This window comes from Anomaloglossus baeobatrachus, chromosome 4 (assembly GCF_048569485.1).
Source record: "Anomaloglossus baeobatrachus isolate aAnoBae1 chromosome 4, aAnoBae1.hap1, whole genome shotgun sequence".
Lineage (NCBI taxonomy): Eukaryota > Metazoa > Chordata > Amphibia > Anura > Aromobatidae > Anomaloglossus > Anomaloglossus baeobatrachus.
This window is the reverse complement of record NC_134356.1, coordinates 417,602,401-417,623,025: the sequence shown is the minus strand read 5'-3', so window position 1 is coordinate 417,623,025 and position 20,625 is coordinate 417,602,401.

Below are 20,625 nucleotides of genomic sequence, written 5' to 3'. Positions count from 1 at the left end.
AGTATATATAATTTGTATGTGTGTACAGTATATAGTGTGTGTGTACAGTATATATGTGTACAGTATAGTGTGTGTATAATATGTATATGTGTGTACAGTATATGTACAGTATATAGTGTGTGTACAGTATATAGTATGTGTACTGTATTTAGTGTGTGTGTAAACAGTATATAATGTGTGTGTGCGCAGTATATAGTATGTGTACAGTATATAGTGTGTGTAAACAATATACAATGTGTGTGTGTGCAGTATATAGTATGTGTACAGTATATAGTGTTTGTGTACAGTATATATAATTTGTGTGTGTACAGTGTGTACAGTATATAGTGTGTGTGTGTACGTGTACAGTATATAATGTGTGTGTGTACAGTGTGTACAGTATATAGTGTGTGTGTGTGTGTGTGTGTGTGTGTGTGCAGTATATAGTATGTGTACAGTATATGTGTGTAGTGATGGTGTACTGTCATGTGCTTATGAAGGATATTTTTTCCTTATCCAGTTCCTCGTCCGTCTTCTTGATGTTCTTCTCCTTCTAGGTCCAGCAGCTTTGCTCCCCATCCAGCCGATACGTTCCCCATCCTGGCAGCAGAACATCTAAATGTCATAGAGAATTATTAGATGAAAATAGAATAACATATCAATCTTATCAAGTCCTTCTGTATGAACTTCTCATTACTAAGGGTAAGACAGTGCATTTTACTTTACAGATGTACCGATAGATAATTCACCATCTTCACATTTTAGGAAGAATATTCATTTTATCTACATTTATCTAGAATAAATGATCACTTAGAGATGGTTCTGTTATAGATCTACACTATACACTTATGTTAGGAAACCCTTTTACCACAGCAATATTACACTTACCAGAGATGGTTAGGAATCTGCTCTTTCGGGTTCTTCCTCTGCGTCTGTCCGGCATGAGATGTTCTTGGCCTCTTCCATCTCGGGTGGATCGGTGTTACACAGAGAGCAGGACAGGGCAGTATCCCTCCTACACCAACGTACTGCCCAGCTGTGATGGACATTCCTGTCTCTCCTCCATGCTCAATGGTCAGGGTCTTGTGCCATGATCTAGAATGAAATAAGTCATTAGAATTAACATATAAAATCACCATGTCATAATTCAATTTACATATATTTTAGACCTGGTGAGCCTAGTATAATTACTTTGAAAATCCATGTTAGAATGGTGTAAATCCATTATTAGAGTTTTCCTGCTTCATATTTAAGCAAACATTTCATGAGTTAAGCTACGGCTGCACTCATATCTGTTATCAGGATTATTCAATCATTCTCACATGGATTTTCAAGTAAGTACACCATCCTCATCAGATCTAAAATATATGTATATATGAATTATTTTTATATTGTGATATCTGGTTACAGATCAGCTTTAAAGTATTCTTCCTTTTTATTGCTTACGAGATCACAGGCGTCCCGATCCACCCAAGCGCGAAATCCCATCCGGGTGAGTAACACGTTACGTAAGTGCAGGAGCCTATGCTTCTTCATAGTCCACGTCCATCCGAGGGCCCAGTGGAAGATCTCCCTGTGATATGACATGTCCTCTTCAAACTGGTTGGCTAAAAACCTGGAGGGAAAAAAATTACACCCCAAAAATTATTAAACATTTCAGTAGCAAATACAGAAAAATAAGAAGCAAGAAATGCAATTATCATGTATTTAGCTCAGTGAATATCAGAGCTATTTGGATTTTACAGTAAAAAAAAAAAACATATAAAATTGTATATACATAAAGGTGTAATAATAAGAGACTCACAGAGCTGGAAAGAGGAATGTTCTGTACTCCGCAGTGCGCAGTCCGGCTCTTCTGAAGTAAGTGAAGACCATGGCGAGGAGATACTAGAGGGGTGAGAAGCAGTTAGAGCAGGGGTGGGCAATTAATTTTCCCATGGGGCCGCATGAGAAATTGGGATGGTTTTAGAGGGCCGGACTAATATAATTAACTCAGTTCTACCCAATATACTACATCACTACACACCCTCCATATACTACACCTGTAATAAACTACACCACTACACCCCCCCTATACTACACCTGTAATAAACTACACCACTACACCCCCCTATACTACACCTGTAATATACTACAACCCCCATATACTACACCTGTAATATACTAAACCCCCCCATATACTACACCTGTAATATACTACACCCCCATAAACTACACCTGTAATATACTACACTCCCATATACTACACCTGTAATAAACCACATCACTACAACCCCCTATACTACACCTGTAATATACTACAACCCCCATAAACTACACCTGGAAAAAAATTACACCCCCATATACTACACCTGTAATATATTACACCCCCCATATACTACACCTGTAATATACTAAACCCCCCCATATACTACACCTATAATATACTACACCCCCATAAACTATACCTGTAATATACTACACCCCCCATATACTACACCTGTAATATACTACATCACTACACCACTATATACACCTGTAATATACTACATCACTACACACCCATATACACCTGTAATATAATACATTACTACACCCCCATATACACCTGTAATATACTACAGCACTACACCCCTATATACACCTGTAATATACTACATCACTACACCCCTATATACTACACCTGTAATATACTACAGCACTACACCCCTATATACACCTGTAATATACTACATCACTACACCCCCATAAACTACACCTGTAATATACTTCACCCCCATATTCTACACCTGTAATACTACATCACTACACCCTTATATATACCTGTAATATACTACATCACTACACACCCATATACACCTGTAATATACTACATCACTACACACCCATATACACCTGTAATATACTACATCACTACACCCCCATATACTACACCTGTAATATACTACAGCACTACACCCCTATATACACCTGTAATATACTACATCACTACACCCCTATATACACCTGTAATATACTACACCACTATATACAAAACCCCCATATACTACACCTGTAACATACTACATCACTACACACCCATTTACTACACCACTATATACTACACCTGTAATAAAGCTACATCACTACATCCCATGTACTACACCACTATATACACAACACCATATACACCTGTAAAACCACACCACTATACCCCCAGTATTAGTCACCAGTCCCCCCCTCCCCCATTGTCCCCTCCTCAGCTTATTAGTCACTACTTACCTCTCCCTTCTTATCGTCCCCATCCTCAGGCATCTCCGTACAGGTCCCCTGCTGAGCTGCTCCTTCTCATGTACGGGCCCTGGCTGCGCCGATGCTGTTCTGCGAGAGGCCCCCACCGCTGCTTCTCTCTGGGAAGTCCAACGCTGTGCCACTTCTTTTCCTGCCGGGCGGTAACTTTTGAAATGACACACGCGCGCATCAGAGCGCGCTCGCGTGTGTCACAGAGAAAGTTCTGGCAGGGAACAGAGGAGAGATTCCTGCGTTCCGCTGCCTGCACTGACTGTGCAGAGCTGCAGGATCTCTCACTGCCCGGCACGCAGCAGCCCGGCTCCACTGTACCAGCTGAAGATGGGCGGGCCGGTCACAGAGAGTAGGCGGGCTGGATGTGGCCCGCGGGCCGCCCCTTGCCCAGGTCTGAGTTAGAGGGTATATACTGTATTATACATTACATGTACAGATGATCAGTATATTCCTCTGTTCTGTAATATCTGTCCTCTGGTACATAAGAATAAGCCTTTATTCCACTGTGATCGATCTTCTCACATCTGGATGTTTTCCTATCCCTCACTACAATAATACCTTGTCGGAAATCTTAAGGCAGCTGTCCCTGGCTAGAAAACACTTTATGTATTCTTCTTCTACAAGAATGATAGAAATAAGATTATTTCATTATTAGCTACTTAATGCAAATAATAATAACAGCCTTAGATTAAGCTATTGTAGAGCGCTTAATTAATTCAGGCATATACTCGGGATAGGTCATCATTATCTGACACCCGACATTCACTGATCAGATATTGAAGAATTGTCCTATAGACCAACACTATTTAAGTAATGAACAACCCCTTTAAAATCCAATAAGCGGACACACTATCCAACCGCTATGGGATACCATATTGTAATAAGCCCAGAACAGGAAAGTGACCGGTTCTGGAGAGTGAAGAGGAGATTTCCTGAAGAACATTGATCTCATTATTGGGGCTATGAAATTACTGGCATTTATTTCTATGGTTTTAGGTGTTCGCACCCCACTGGCAGCGGAATATCATAGTCTACTGAGCTATAATACTCTACAGGGGAAGGAACCATTAACAGCCTCATTGTTCCTAATGTAAAGGTGGTGTCACACACAGCGACAACAACGTCGCTGCTAAGTCACCATTTTCTGTGACGTAGCAGCGTCGCTGTCGCTGTGTGTGACATCCAGCAACGAGCTGGCCCCTGCTGTGAGGTCGCTGCTCGTTGCTGAATGTCCTGCTTCATTTTTTGCTCGTCGATCTCCCCCTGTGAAGCACACATTGCTGTGTGTGACAGCGAGAGAGCGACGAACTGAAGCGAGCAGGGAGCAGGAGCCGGCGTCTGGCAGCCTGCGGTAAGCTGTAACCACAGTAAACATCGGCCCTAAAGGCCCAGTCACACTAAACAACTTACCAGCGATCTCAACAACGATACAACCTGATAGGGATCGCTGGTAAGTTGCTAGGAGGTCGCTGGTAAGATGTCACACTAAGCGACGCTCCAGCGATCCCACCAGCAACCTGACCTAGCAGGGATCGCTGGAGCGTCGCTACACGTGGAAGCATGCTGCGCTTGGTAACTAAGGTAAATATCGGGTAACCAACCCGATATTTACCTTGGTTACCAGCGCACACCTAGCCACAGTACACATCGGGTTAATTACCCGATGTGTACTCTGCTACGTGTGCAGGCAGCAGGGAGCCTTATTCTGCAGACGCTGGTAACCACAGTAAACCACAGTAAACATCGGGTAACCAAGAAGCCCTTTCCTTGGTTACCCGATATTTACATTAGTTACTAGCACCGCCACTCTCACGCTGCCAGTGCCGGCTCCCTGCTCCCTGCACACGTAGCTGGAGTACACATCGGGTTAATTACCCGATGTGTACTCCAGCTACGTGAGCAGGGAGCCGGCACTGGCAGCGTGAGAGCACACCGCTTAGTGCTGGCTCCCTGCACACGTAGCCGGAGCCGGAGTACACATCGGGTAATTAACCCGATGTGTACCCTGGCTAGGAGAGCAGGGAGCCAGCGCTAAGCATGTGCGCTGGTAACCAAGGTAAATATCGGGTAATGGTTACCCGATATTTACCTTAGTTACCAAGTGCAGCATGGCTTCCACAGCGACGCGTGTCGTTATGATCGCTGCTGCGTCTGATGTGTTTGACAGCTAAGCAGCGATCATAACAGCGACTTACTAGGTCGCTGTTGCGTCACAGAAAATGGTGACGTAACAGCAACGTCGTTGTCGCTGTGTGTGAACCCAGCTTAAGTCAGTAGGATGTGGTGTAAGCTGCAGGATCCATTATTAACATATCTTTCATGTCTATCATAAAACCTAATCCATGACCCTGCTTATCACATAGAGACACGTCCTGAATACTGCATGTCTATCCCTTCCTAGGAGAGAGAGAGAACAGTATTCCCTACATGCCACATAATCTAATACTTTGTGATTGGAATCCTTGGAAGGTGCAAGGAGTCTTACCAAGGAGTGTGAAGAAAGCTGCCCGCTCTTCAGGCTGCGGGATGTCATCATTCGTCTTCTTCTTCCTCTTGGGATCTTCCTGGGTGGTAGACTGTGAGCTATGATAGAAGAGATTGATATATTAGTATTAGGGCTCTACACGCGGCCGTACTCTCCTCCTGATGGGGGTTATCTTCATGGGGATCTGATATTAGTTCTCTGCTGTACATTGTATATAATATGTGTAGTGGTGATTGTAATGTCCGCTATGGATTACTGGTGTAAGTTTATAGAGTATGATGACTGCGGTGGTGTTATCTCATCTATTTACCACTTCGCTTCATAGAGGGCGATCAGTTCTCTTTTCCGCTTCCTCATGGCCATTCTTCGTCTTGGAAACTAGAGTCGCTGGTAGAGGGTTTCCTCTGAATCCACTGGTAACAATCCAATAAAGGTCTCGTCTGAGATCAATAAGGAGCCTGTCCTATCTCTATTAGAGCATTCACAGACTGGCATCAACTGACCTTTTTATTCTTTCTTTAAGTTCAAATCCTGCGATGCTATTGGTTGATGGTTGCGGCACATGCCATGATGATTGTAGTTAATTTAAAGGGAAAGCGCATTCTATTAATATAATGAGATACAATGTATTTACTTTACTTCCATATTTATAGTTATCACCCTTCTTGTGTGTGATGAGTGATAAGGGGTGATGTCCATGATGACATAACTCACCAGTTTCCCAGAGCGAAGCGTGCCAAGAGCCATCATTTTTTTATTTTTCAGTCAATATTGCCATATGATAGCTTGTTTTTTGAGGGACCAGTAGCACTTTTGAATGGCGTCATTCATTCTGCCCCATATTGTCCTGGAAAATGGGAAAAAAAATCCAAGTGCTGTGAAATTGCAAAAAAAAAAGTGCAATTGCACAATACTTTGGGGTGTTTTATTTACCTTGTTCACTATATGGTAATACTGACCTCACAATATGATTCCCCAGGTCAGTACGAGTTTGTAGATACCGAACATGTATAGTATTACTTTTATCTAAGTGGTGAAAAAAATTCAGACGTATGTAAAAAAAAAAAGAGTATCGCTTTTGTCGCTATTTTCTGGTCCCCGTAAAATTCTCATTTTTAGTTATCTGGGGCTGTGAGAGCTTGTTTTTTGCATGAACGTTTTTCATTATTTCCGGTTGACGCTTTTGAGTTGACATTTTTAATTATACCATTACCACGGTTATTGCATTTTAATGCAATGTTGCAGCGACTAATATAATCGTGAGTTTGGCATTTTGTTTTTTTTTCTTGCTATGTAATTTACTGACCAGATTAATTGATTGTATATCTTGATAGATCGGGCATTCCTCAACGCAGCGATACCAAATAGGTGTATTTCTTTATATTATTATTGTTTTGTTTTCAATAGGGCAAAAGGAGGGTGATTTGAACTTTTAGTTTTTTGGGGGGTGTTTTATATTTTTTAAAATTTCACAGGAAGTGAGTCATGGAGGTCACGAGCTGACCCCACGCTGTCATGACAACCCATTGGCGCCCTGTGATCACATCACGGGAGCGCTGATGGCGCCAGGGAACTGCGCGATCCCCGCTGGGGCACATTAGATCTTGCTGTCAGAATCGGACAGTGCGAATCTAACTAGCTAACAGGCGATCAGCAGACATGTACAGGGAATAATGTGGGCTCGCCGTGAGAGCCTGCATTAAGGAGACAAATATAGGTACGTCCTAGGTCGTAAAGGGGTTAATGACTTTGGATCTACATTACCTCCTTAAAGATCACTCAATCAACCTCCAAAACTGCAGGTATCCAAAAATACTTGTAATAGTTTTATATATTCATACATATTTTATCCAATTCCCTTCTCACTGTGTTTACTTGATTAGCACAGCAGTCATTTACATAATCCAATATTTGAATTTTGGAATACAAACTTTGCTGAAATAGATTTTGGGCACTATGTTACATTAGCAGGGCCCCTAAGATGACTAAACAGTAGAAACCCCCCACAAGTGACCCCATTTTTTAAACTACACTCCTCAAGGGATATAGTGAGCATTTTGAACCTACAGCTACTACACATAATATGATAGCATATTGAACATTTTCATACGAAAATGTTGCTTTAGCCACACATTTTCCACTTTTGCAAGCGGTAATCTGAAAAGTAGACCTTACAGTTTGTTACCGACTTTCTTTTGAAAGTGGTGATACCCTCCATGTGGTCAAAAATGTTCTGTTTGGTTGAATGGCAGAGCTCGGTAGGGAAGAAGTGAAATTTGCTATTTGTAATGTAAGTTTCGATGGAATAGATTACAAACACCATGTCTCATTTGCAGAGCCTCTGAGACACTAAAACAGCAGAAACCCCCAAAAAGTGATCCCATTTTGGAAAATAGACCCATCAAATAACGTATGCACTGGAATGATGAACACGTTGAACCCTTAGATGCTTCACATACTTTTTAAACATAGATGTGAAAACAAAAATTATTTTTTTCCGATAAAAATATTGTTTTGGCCACAAAATTATAATTTTCGTAATGAATAAAAAGAGAAAACGGACCCCATAATATGGTTAGACAATTTTTACCTAATGCGATGATACCTCATATATGGTCAAGAACTGCTGTTTGGGAGCGTATATTTGTCTGGAGTAGATTGCTGGCACCATGTCACGTTTGCTGAGCCCCTGTCATGCCAAAACAGAAAAAAATCCTCTACAAGTGACTCCATTTTGGAAACTAGACCCTTCAAGATATTCATCTAGTGATGTACTGAGAATTTGTAACCTACAGGAGAATCACAAAACTTTATAAGATTAAGATGTTTAAACGTTTTCATTTTTTCCCCTGAAATACTGTATTAGCACCAAATTTATAAATTATACGAGAAGTAACAGGAGAAAATGGACAGGACAACTTGTTAAGCAGTTTTTACCGAAAGTGGCAATACTCCATATGTGTTTCAGCACTACTATTTGAGTACATTGCGTTATCAGAGGGGAAGAAGCACTTCTTGAATTTAAGTATGCATATTCCATTTGAATAGATTGTGGCCTCTATTAGCCGAGCCCCTGAGGATCACCAGAAACTCCACGTGACCCCATATTTGAAACATCACTGTGTAAGGAATTCATCTAGGGGTGTATTGAGTATTTTGAACCCACAGGTGCCTCACACAAGTTTACAACATTGGGTTGTGGAAATATAACATTTTGTCCTATATGTCCTATGGCAAGGCTGAGAAGGAAGGAGCGCTATTTGGCTACTGGAGCAGTGTCATGAGTGTGTCCCACCCGGTGGAGATCTCTTATGAGTCTGGAATCAGAAGATCACAACACCTTAAGCCAGCTTTACACGTTGCAATTAGTTGTACAATCGCATTTGCGATGTGACACGCCCAGGTTGCATACGGGATCTTATGAGATTGCACGTAGGTCATTCATTTGCTGTCACACGAGCGTTAGTAGTCTATGTTAAATTGATCAATTTTATGTGCGATCCTTTAGATCATGTGTTCTGTGACGTATGCATTGGGCACCTTTTTTTTTTTTTTTTTTTTATTTATTGACTTGACAAGCGTGTGTAATGTGTAGGGATGCGTTTTTACTATGTCATCTGCCATTCAGCTCTGCTACACGTCCGCTGACAGCAGACACAGACAGCCATGTAGCAGAGCTGAATGGCAGATGACAGCAGACACAGACAGAGCCGCACGATCAGAATGAACTCGGGTGAACCTCACCCGACTTCATTGTGATGCTGCGGCTCTGTCTGTGTCGCGTCCTGATTAGCGGTCACCTGTGAAGGACTCACTGGTGACCACTAATCTCCTGAGTAACTGAATTGAGCAGCCCTCTCTCATATACTCACCGATCCCCGGCGCTGCACGGCGTTCACACTGCTCCGGCGGCTTTTACTATTTTGAAAAAGCCGGCCGGCCATTAAACAATCTCGTATTCCCTGCTTTCCCCGCCCACCGGCGCCTATGATTGGTTACAGTGAGACACGCCCCCACGCTGAGTGACAGGTGTCACACTGCACCCAATCACAGCAGCCGGTGGGCGTGTCTATACTGTGCAGTGAAATAAATAATTAAATAATTAAAAAAAACGGCGTGCGGTCCCCCCCAATTTTAAAACCAGCCAGATAAAGCCATACGACTGAAGGCTGGTATTCTCAGGATGGGGAGCTCCACGTTATGGGGAGCCCCCCAGCCTAACAATATCAGCCAACAGCCGCCCAGAATTGCCGCATACATTAGATGCGACAGTTCTGGGACTGTACCCGGCTCTTCCCGATTTGCCCTGGTGCGTTGGCAAATCGGGGTAATAAGGAGTTATTGGCAGCCCATAGCTGCCAATAAGTCCTAGATTAATCATGTCAGGCGTCTATGAGACACCTTCCATGATTAATCTGTAAATTACAGTAAATAAACACACACACACCCGAAAAATCATTTATTAGAAATAAAAACACAAACATATACCCTGGTTAACCACTTTAATCAGCCCCAAAAAAGCCCTCCATGTCCGGCGTAATCCAGGATGCTCCAGCGTCGCTTCCAGCTCTGCTGCATGGAGGTGACCGGAGCTGCAGAATACACCGCCGCTGCTCCGGTGAGCTTCACACAGCAACTGAAGACAGCCGTGCGATCAGCTGAGCTGTCACTGAGGTTACCCGCTGTCACTGGATCCAGCGGTGGCCGCGGGTAACCTCAGTGACAGCTCAGCTGATCGCGATACTCACCTCAGTTGCTGCGTGGAGGTGAGAGGAGCGGCGGTGAGTATCGCGATCAGCTGAGCTGTCACTGAGGTTACCCGCGGCCACCGCTGGATCCAGTGACAGCGGGTAACCTCAGTGACAGCTCAGCTGATCGCACGGCTGTCTTCAGTTGCTGTGTGAAGCTGACCGGAGCAGCGGCGGTGTATTCTGCAGCTCCGGTCACCTCCATGCAGCACAGCTGGAAGCGACGCTGGAGCATCCTGGATTACGCCGGACATGGAGGGCTTTTTTGGGGCTGATTAAAGTGGTTAACCAGGGTATATGTTTGTGTTTTTATTTCTAATAAATGATTTTTCGGGTGTGTGTGTGTTTATTTACTGTAATTTACAGATTAATCATGGAAGGTGTCTCATAGACGCCTGACATGATTAATCTAGGACTTATTGGCAGCTATGGGCTGCCAATAACTCCTTATTACCCCGATTTGCCAACGCACCAGGGCAAATCGGGAAGAGCCGGGTACAGTCCCAGAACTGTCGCATCTAATGTATGCGGCAATTCTGGGCGGCTGTTGGCTGATATTGTTAGGCTGGGGGGCTCCCCATAACGTGGAGCTCCCCATCCTGAGAATACCAGCCTTCAGTCGTATGGCTTTATCTGGCTGGTTTTAAAATTGGGGGGGACTGCACGCTGTTTTTTTTAATTATTTAATTATTTATTTCACTACACAGTATAGACACGCCCACCAGCTGCTGTGATTGGGTGCAGTGTAACACCTGTCACTCAGCGTGGGGGCGTGTCTCACTGTAACCAATCATAGGTGCCGGTGGGTGGGGATAGCAGGGAATACGAGATTGTTTAATGGGCGGCCGGCTTTTTCAAAACAGTAAAAGCCGCCGGAGCAGTGTGAACGCCGTGCAGCGCCGGGGATCGGTGAGTATATGAGAGAGGGGGATAGACTGACATGGACAGAGAGTGAGGGACAGAGATAGTGACCGACTGACAGAGATTAGTGAATGACAGACATTGTGAGGCGCTTCAGAACGCAGCTTTTCAGCTGCGCTCTGAAGCGGACCTTTTTTAAGCTGCGGTGCAGAGCACACACCTTCGCACATAGCATCAGACATCAAAATCGTATGAGGGATGTCACACGTTACAATTGACTAGGTTCGTGCAACAAAACGCTCAATTCTAGACAAAGATACGATGTGTTTGCGATCAACGGTTTTGCGTTCAATCCTGATCGCACGTAGATGTCACACGCAGATACCTCCCAAACGATGCCGGATGTGCATCACTTACAACTTGACCCCAACGACGGATTGTGAGATATATTGAAGCGTGTGTAGCGGGCTTTAGTGTTCACAGATCAACTATAGATATTTAAAAAACATCTTCTTGCTTATAGTGCTGGAAGGTGAAGTTTTCTTTCCTGTCTGGCTGCTTTAGCTTTAATCCCAGGTGCAGCTCTTTTGCTTCCACTCCCCTTCGCTATGTAAAGTAGAATGTTCTATCACATGATGCCGGTGATAGAGTCTGAATCCCCTCATCACTTCTATCCGGTCCACTTTAGAAGGAGCCAAGCCATGGAAGAAGCTTTTTTTTGTGTCATTTGCAGCTGTGGTGTTAGCTACATTGTAGCTGCTTGGAGTCTTTTTCCTTTTTGTGTCTGTTTCCCATGTCTGTTATCCTAACCTTGTGATTCTTTATTGAAAAGGTGAGACTAAGAAGTACTTTACACGCTGCAACATCGCTGCCGATATATCGTCGGGGTCACGTCGTTAGTGACGCACATCTGGCACCAGTAGCAACATCGCAGCGTGTAAAACAAATGAGCGACGATCAACGACCGCAAAAACGTGCAAAATCGTTGCTCGTTGACACGTCAATCATTTCCATAATATCGGTGCTGCTGCAGGTACGATGTTGTTTGTCATTCCTGCGGCAGCACACATCGCTATGTGTGACGCCGCTGGAACAACAAGCATCTCCTTACCTCCGTCCACCGGAAAAGGAGGAAGGAAGGAGGTGGACGGCATGTTCCGGCCGCTCATCTCCTCCCCTCCTTTTCTATTGGGCGGCGGTTCAGTGACGCTGCTGTGACATCACTGTGACGCTGAACGAACCACCCCCTTAGAAAGGAGGCGGTTCGCTGGTCACAGCGACGTCGCAGAGCAGGTATGTGCGTGTGACGCTGCCGTAGCGATAATGTTCGCTACGGCAGCGATCACCACATATCGGCAGTGCGACGGGGGCGGGTGAAATCGCGCTCGACATCGCTAGCAAATGCTAGGGTACCGTTTCACTAAATGATGTACCAGCGATTCCGACCACGATACGACCTGGTCAGGATCGCTGGTGCGTCGCAACATGATCGCTGGTGAGCTGTCAATCAGGCAGATCTCACCAGCGACCAGCCACCAGCCAACAGCGACTCGTGCAACAATGCTGCACTTGGTAACCAGGGTAAATATCGGGTAACTAAGCAAAGCGCTTTGCTTAGTTACCCGATATTTACCCTGGTTACCAGCGTACGCTGCTTACACAGAGTCGGTGCTCGTTGGTCTCCCGCCGTCAAACATGCCGATGTGTACTGCACAAAAGGAGACCAACGAGCAAAAAATGAACCAGAACAGTGTGTAACAATCAGCGATTTCACAGCAGGGGCCAGGTCACTGCTTAGTGTCACACACAGCGAGATCGCTAATGAGGTCACTGGTAAGTCAAAAACCTGTGACTCAGCAGCGATCTCGCTACGTGAGAAGTACCCCTAATGCTCTCGCTCTCTATCTGAGGCAGCATGAGGTAGGGGCACAGATGCTAATGCCTGTGATGTGTCACATATTGGGCTGTGTGTTGTTTAAAAAAAAAACAATCAGTGTTTTTTTTAGCAAATTATCACTAATGGACTAATTGTCTCGTGCCATGTAGACCTCATTCTCTGTGTAAAGGCCACTTTACACACAGAGATAAATCTTTGGCAGATCTGTGGTTGCAGTGAAATCAAGGACATATTGTTCCATTTGTACACAGGAACAAACCTGGCACTGATTGTCCACAATTTCACTGCAACCACAGATCTGCTAAAAATTTATCTCTGAGTGTAAAGTGGCCTTAAGGCCGGCATCACACTTGCGATTGTAAAATTGGTCCAATTCTCATGCCTGAGACTGGGATGAGCTATGTCCGAGTGTTGATCCATGTACAATGCAATTGCAATGCAAGTCTGTGATTTTTCTCATGATAATAGTCCGTGAGCAATTCGTATTCAATCCATATATGATCCGTTTTTTTCCTCAGCAGCTATTAGTCATTACAGTCCTGTACAGGAGCATTTACAGTGTTCTCTGCTACATGATAGAATTGTATTTTGAAAATCGGATGTCACTAGGATGGTGTGTGTGCCCTCTGTGTGACATCCATTTTTTTCTCGCACCCATAGACTTGCATTGGAGAGACTCGCATGAGAAACTCTAGAAATCGCAGATTGCTGCTTTTTATTCTCAGTCCGATTTGCACGAAGAAAAAAAAAAAGGATATCGGAGCTGCCTCATTGATTAACATTAGTCCGAGTGCAATGCGAGATTTTCTCGCATTGCACTCATGCGAGTCAATCGCAAGTGTGACGCCGGCCTTTCTCTGCTCCCACCACTGATTAGCAGCGTTTTGCCAATGTATATTGTACACAGTAAGCTGCCAATCAGCGGTGTGAATGGGGTTATACTGAGCTCAGCATTCAGAGCAATTGTAGATCTGCAGTAGAGGAAACAGTGACATTATAAATCTAGTGCATGTGGCCTAGTAAGAGATACGACACTGGTCTTTGTTCCTATGTCATGCTGGTCTTACATTGTATAGCACAAATCTGGTGACAGATTTCTTTTAAGGTGGTTATGTAGTTGTGAAGCCCCGCTAGTATGTGTCGGTGCAGTACCTTCAGGGACTCCACGTGGATGGAACAGTCTGGTCACAGGTAGGGAACCTTCTTTTAGGATTGTCGTGACGCCACTCTCAGTATTGCGGTCAGCGGGGACCGCCACTGCAGATTAAGGGATGCCTGGGGCTGATGGTGGGTGCAGTCAGTATATTAGCCCCCTGAGAGTGAGGCAAGCCCCAGGCCCCGGTGTATGTGTGTGGGACCACAGGTCGCAGAATGACTCAAACACAGTCCAAGAAGTCTTTCAACGTGTTTACTCACTGTTTGGAGGTCACGGTGAGATGCCCGGGCGACACTGTGATAACCAGGTTGAACCAGGAATTCCAGGAGGCCGTTCTGAGGGTAGCTGTCCACTCGCCTTCCTTGCACTCTTTCTGTTTTAGGAGGATCCTTTGCTTGAAGCGTGGTAGGACCCCTCCAGGGAAGCTGTTACCACCCTGCTCCCCTCTCTCTGGCTCGTCTGCCGGCAGCGTGGCCTTGGTGGGATGGCTTCTGGCCCTGTTCCCTTATGGGCCTGGTGATTGCTGCTTGGCTCAAGCTCTGTGTAGTCGTGGTGAGGGCATGAAGTACCCCCCCCACCTGTAGGTTAAGCAGCTCTGGATGATCTGCTGCCTGTACTGGGGATCTAGTTCCCCTTGTGTGCTCGGATACCGGGATCTCCGTACTCAGCCACCCTTCTCTCTCTGGATGATTTTCAGGCCGACCCACGGTACTCCTTTCTCCCCCGCTTTCAGCTACTGCACTCCTCAGGACCTGTCTGACACACTAGAGCTCCTCTGCCCTGCTTCCTCACACTTCAACTTCTTCCTCCAGACTCCCCTCTTCCTCTCTGCCCTGCTTCCTAGCAACCAGCCCCTGAACACACCCCCAGCTGGGAATTGAAAGTTAACCCCTACTGGCTACCCAAGGGTCCCCTCTGGTAATGTGGGAGGCCTGGTCACTATATGTTTGTGTGTGCACCTCATCCTGGCCTTTGGAGATTACCTGGAAGCATTGCTCCCGCATGGGTGCAATACTCTGTGGTGCCTGACCAGGTCAGGGGCGCCACATTCCCCCTTAGTTATCATCAGCACGTCCTCGGGCTGCAAAGACAAGAGAAAAGGTAAATACAAACTTTTCCCACACAGGGGCAATTATTTACATTTAAACATACCAGGTACCATTCCACCACCAACCACCCACATGTCCGAACCCCACCCAAAAACCTCCAGGAGGTAGGTCGCCGGTCCTTTTGGTGACCAGGGCTGGGCCATCACATTCCCCAGACCTTTCCTCCAATCTTCCTCTCCTGAGGAGAGTGGTGTAAGGTAGGCCCCATAAACAGGCGTACCCGCTTCCGAGTGTTGGAGGGCAGGCCCCATAAACAGGCGTGCCCCCTTGTTGGTGCAGAGCCATGCCCCTCAACAGGCAGACTCTGTGGTTGATACCAAGGAGGTAACTTTTTTACAATGCAAAAGTTTGTGGTTAAATCCAGTTCATAACCAGTGGTCTAACATTTTAAGGAGGTCTCACAATAGTCCTTGTGGGCACATTTCGCTTAAACGTTACTTAACTATAAACAGGTTAAACATTACATTTCATACAGTCACTTTGAACTAAACTGTACTTTCTCTATAGCGTAATGGGAGCTGACCAAAGTTGCTGCGGGTTGATCTACGCAGTACTATACTGTCATCTGTCTGAGGTTGTGTCCTCCCACCCGATGTACGTGTCTCAATGTGAATAATGGGTGTACTGGGTATTGATACCAGTGCATGGTCTTCTGCTTCAGCTACATTTGGCTCTTCCAGGTTCTGAACAGGTTCTTCTGGGTCTCTTACTTCTCCAGATTGAGGGAATGTAATAACCGGAATAACTACTGCTCCATTGTATTGAGGCCAACTTGCTGGAAAATCTCCAAGTACAGTATGGATCATCTTTTCTTTTGGTTCTTGAACTGGCAAAGGGTTGGGAATTTCTTCAGGGATTCTTAGTTGTTCAGGACATTTCTTTAAGCGAGCTCTAGAAACGACAGCTGTTGTTTTTCCTCCATCTTTGCTGATAAGGCATGTCTTTTCATTGCTAAGCGTCGATGGTAACACAGTATAGGGTTCTTCTTCCCAGTGATTGTCAAGTTTATGACGTCTTCTCTTTCTTTTGAGAACTATATCTCCTGGCATCAAAGGAACAGCAGGTGCTTTTCGATTGTAGGCCTTTTCTTGTTTCTCACGCTGCTGAGTCAGGCTTCGCTCCACACACTCTTGTACTTTCTTGTATTGGGCTTGGCGGTTGGAATCCCAATCAGCACCTTGTAGATGGTCTTCAGGGGTCTCAACTCCCATTTCCAGATCTACTGGCAATCTCCCTGGTCTGGCCCTCATCAGGTATGCCGGTGTGCAGTTCGTGGAACTCACAGGGATGTTGTTATACATGTCCACTAGATCGGGCAGTTTTTCCGGCCACTGACTTCGTTCTTCTAGTGGGAGCGTCTTCAGAAGGTCGAGAATGATGTGGTTCATCTTCTCACACATGCCATTGGTCTGAGGATGGTAAGGCGTAGTACGGATCTTCTGGCAGCCGTATAGGTTACAAAACTCCTTAAACACTTCAGCTTCAAAGGCTGGTCCTTGGTCAGTGAGCACTTGATCTGGATAACCATGTGGTCGACAGAAGTGTGTCTGGAAAGCTTTGGCTGCAGTTTGACCTGTCAAGTCCTTGACTGGTACTACCACCAGGAATCTGGAGTAGTGGTCAACCATAGTGAGAGCGTAGTTGTAGCCTTGTCTGCTGGGTGCCAACTTTACATGGTCCAGGGCCACGATCTCCAGGGGCCGTTTAGTTTGGATTGGCTGGAGTGGTGCTCTCTGGCTGTGCTGGTCTTTTCTTCTAAGATTGCAGGGCCCGCAGTTTCGACACCACTTCTCTAGGGCAGATCTCATGCCCACCCAGTAGAATCTTACTTTAAGTAGGGCCTCCAGTTTCTTCCAACCAAAGTGGCCTGCACCATTGTGATAGGCTTCTAGCACCATCCTCGTATCCTTCTGTGGTACAACCACTTGCCACACCTTCTCATGCGTCCTCGGGTCAATGATGCTCCTGTAAAGTTTGTCTTGATAGATGAATAATCGACCCCTCTCCTTCCATAGGTACTGTGCCTCAGGTGGGGCTCCTTTGTCAAGGCTGGCGCCCGGCTGGCTGATCAGTTTCTTTACCAAGCCTACCGCTGGATCATTTTCCTGGGTCTCCTTCCAGTTGTAGTGAGGTAGTGGGTTCAGGGTCACCTCTTGGCGGTTGGCACGCGACTGCCGACACTGTTTTGCTCCATGGCGATGGAACGCTGGCAGCTCAATCTCTTCAAGATCATCTACATCTTCACCCTCGTCTGCTAGGTGAGGCATCCTGGACAGAGCATCTGCGTTGCCGTTCTTGCGGCCAGCTCGATACTTGACAGTAAAGTCATAATTCGCCAGTCGGGCTACCCAACGCTGCTCCATGGCACCCAATTTAGCAGTATCCAAGTGGGTCAGGGGGTTGTTGTCCGTGAAGACAGTGAATTTGGTGGCTGCCAGGTAGTGCTTGAACCGCTCTGTGATAGCCCATACCATGGCCAGGAACTCTAGCTTGAATGAGCTATAATTCTCCGGGTTTCTTTCAGTAGGCCTGAGCTTCCTGCTGGCGTAAGCAATCACACGCTCTTTGCCTCCCTGCACCTGTGAAAGCACTGCTCCCAGTCCCACATTACTGGCATCGGTGTACAGTACGAATGGCAGACCGTAGTCAGGGTAGGCTAGGATCTCTTCACCCGTCAAGGCCCCTTTCATTTGTCTGAAGGAGTGTTCTTCTGCTTCTCCCCAGTGAAATGGCGGGCCGGAGATCTTTCCTTTCTTCTTTGGGTGGCCTACCAGGAGCTCTTGCAAAGGCGCTGCCATTTTCGTGTAGCCCTTGATGAACCTTCTGTAGTAGCCTACCAAGCCAAGGAACTGACGTACCTCCCGGACGGTAGTAGGTGTGGGCCATTCCTGGATGACTGTGACCTTCTCTGGGTCCGGTGCTACTCCTTCTGCACTGACCACGTGACCTAGGTACTGGACCTTTGGCTTCAGTAAATGGCACTTGGATGGTTTCAGCTTCATTCCATATCGGGATAGCGCTTCAAAGACTTCAGCCAGGTGTTTCAGGTGGTCCTCGTAGGTCTTGGAGTACACGATGACATCATCCAGGTATAGCAGGACGGTTTCAAAGTTGAGGTGCCCTAGGCAGCATTCCATAAGCCTCTGGAAGGTCCCGGGGGCATTGCAGAGTCCAAATGGCATGCTGTTGAACTCACAGAGGCCCATTGGGGTGGTGAAGGCCGTCTTCTCCCGATCTTCTTCTGCTACAGATACTTGCCAGTAGCCACTAGTAAGATCTAGGGTAGAAAAGTAGTTAGAGGCTTTCAAGGCAGCGAGGGATTCCTCTATCCTTGGCAAAGGGTAGGCATCCTTGTGTGTTATCTGATTTATCCGTCTGTAATCCACACACATCCTCATCGTGCCATCCTTCTTTCTTACCAGGACCAGGGGAGCCGCCCAGGGGCTACAACTGTCCCTTATGACGCCTGCCTCCTTCATGTCCTTCAGCATGTCCTTTGTGCGCTGGTAATGGGCTGGTGGAATAGGCCTATGTCTTTCCTTAATGGGAGGATGACTGCCTGTGGGTATGTGATGTTGCACCCCTTTGATCCTACCAAAGTCTAGTGGGTTCTTACTAAAGACCTGCTCGTATTCCTGCACGACCCTGTAAACCCCATGTTTCTGGTAGTCGGGTGTAGAGTCAGTCCCCACGTGTAGTTTCTGGCACCAATCCTCTAACTGCTTTTGGGAGGTCTCGCCCTCTTTTGAGTCAGCTTGTGTCAGGGGACCTACAGGTGTTATGGCGTCATCTGAGCATGTAAACAGTTTGGCTATGGTAGCGTACCTTGGTAGTCTGGCTTCCTCCTCCCCACAGTTCAACACTCGTACAGGCACTCGTCCCTTGTGTACATCAACTACCCCCCTGGCTGTCAGAATCGTGGGCCAGTGGTCTGAATGAGTGGGCTCTAGTACAGCCTGGTAGTCTTGTCCTCTGAGACCTACCGCTGCTCTACACCACATCATCATTTCACTCCGTGGGGGTATCACAATGGGGTTAGCATCCATCACCCGTACACTACCAATCTCACCGCCAGCCTGTTTTACCTGTTGCTTCCTCAGAATGATTCGGATCTCCTTTTGCAAGGCTCTTTGCGACCTGCCCTCAGCACCTTCAACAATCTGGTGAAGCAACAACAACACTTCCCCTAGGCAATTTTCTATGACATTAGTGCCTAAAATCATTTGCGGGTTCCTTTCTCTAATATCAGTGTCCACAACAATCAGTCCTTGTCCCTTCATTTCCTGCCTTCCCACCTTTATGGTTACCTCTTTGACCCCGATCTGGTCTATAGGTTGTCCGTTGGCAGCATAGATGGTGAGGGAGGGGTCCGGTGGTCGGAGATCGTCGTCCGACCAAAACCTCCGATAAAGGACATACGGGATCGTGGTGACCTGAGAGCCGGTGTCCAATAACGCCGGGGTAGGGATCCCGTCCAGGACGATGGACAGGACAGGACGTCCACCCACGTACTGATCACAGCAGCGACTTGGGCCTGATCTTCTTAATCCTGAGGACTGGCCCCCGGCCCCAGGTTTGGCTCGTTTAAAGGACAGGCCCTTGCATAGTGTCCTGCCTCCTGGCAACGACGACAGATGGGTTGTCCAGATGAGTCATAGCGATCACTGCTCCTGCCTCGGGTTGGGGGACCTCTTCTCCTCCGCATCCAAGGGACGTCCTCTGGGTTGTCAGCTAGCAGGATCCGATGAGGGACTTTGGTCTCTGAGGGCAACTGCATTGCTTTCAGGATTTGTGCGACGTCCTTAGTGAGCTGTTGCACCTGGGAGGATAGTGTATTTATGGTCTCTGCTGGCGTGTTGAGTCCTTTTGCAGTTACCAGGGCCTGCGAGGAGGATTCCGCTCCTGCAGCCGTGGAACTGGCAGGCCATGCTGGTGCGACGGGGTCTGTGTCCACAGGAGGTTGGAGTGCTTTCACTGCCCTGTCTTTCAGAATGGCAAAGTCCACGCCAGGGTGTTCCAGGGACCACAGCTTCATCTGCTTCCCATCCTCAGGCGAGCGCAGACCCCGCAAGAATTGTTCCTTCATCATCCGGTTTCCTTCCTGATCACTGACAGGGTCCACCAGCTTG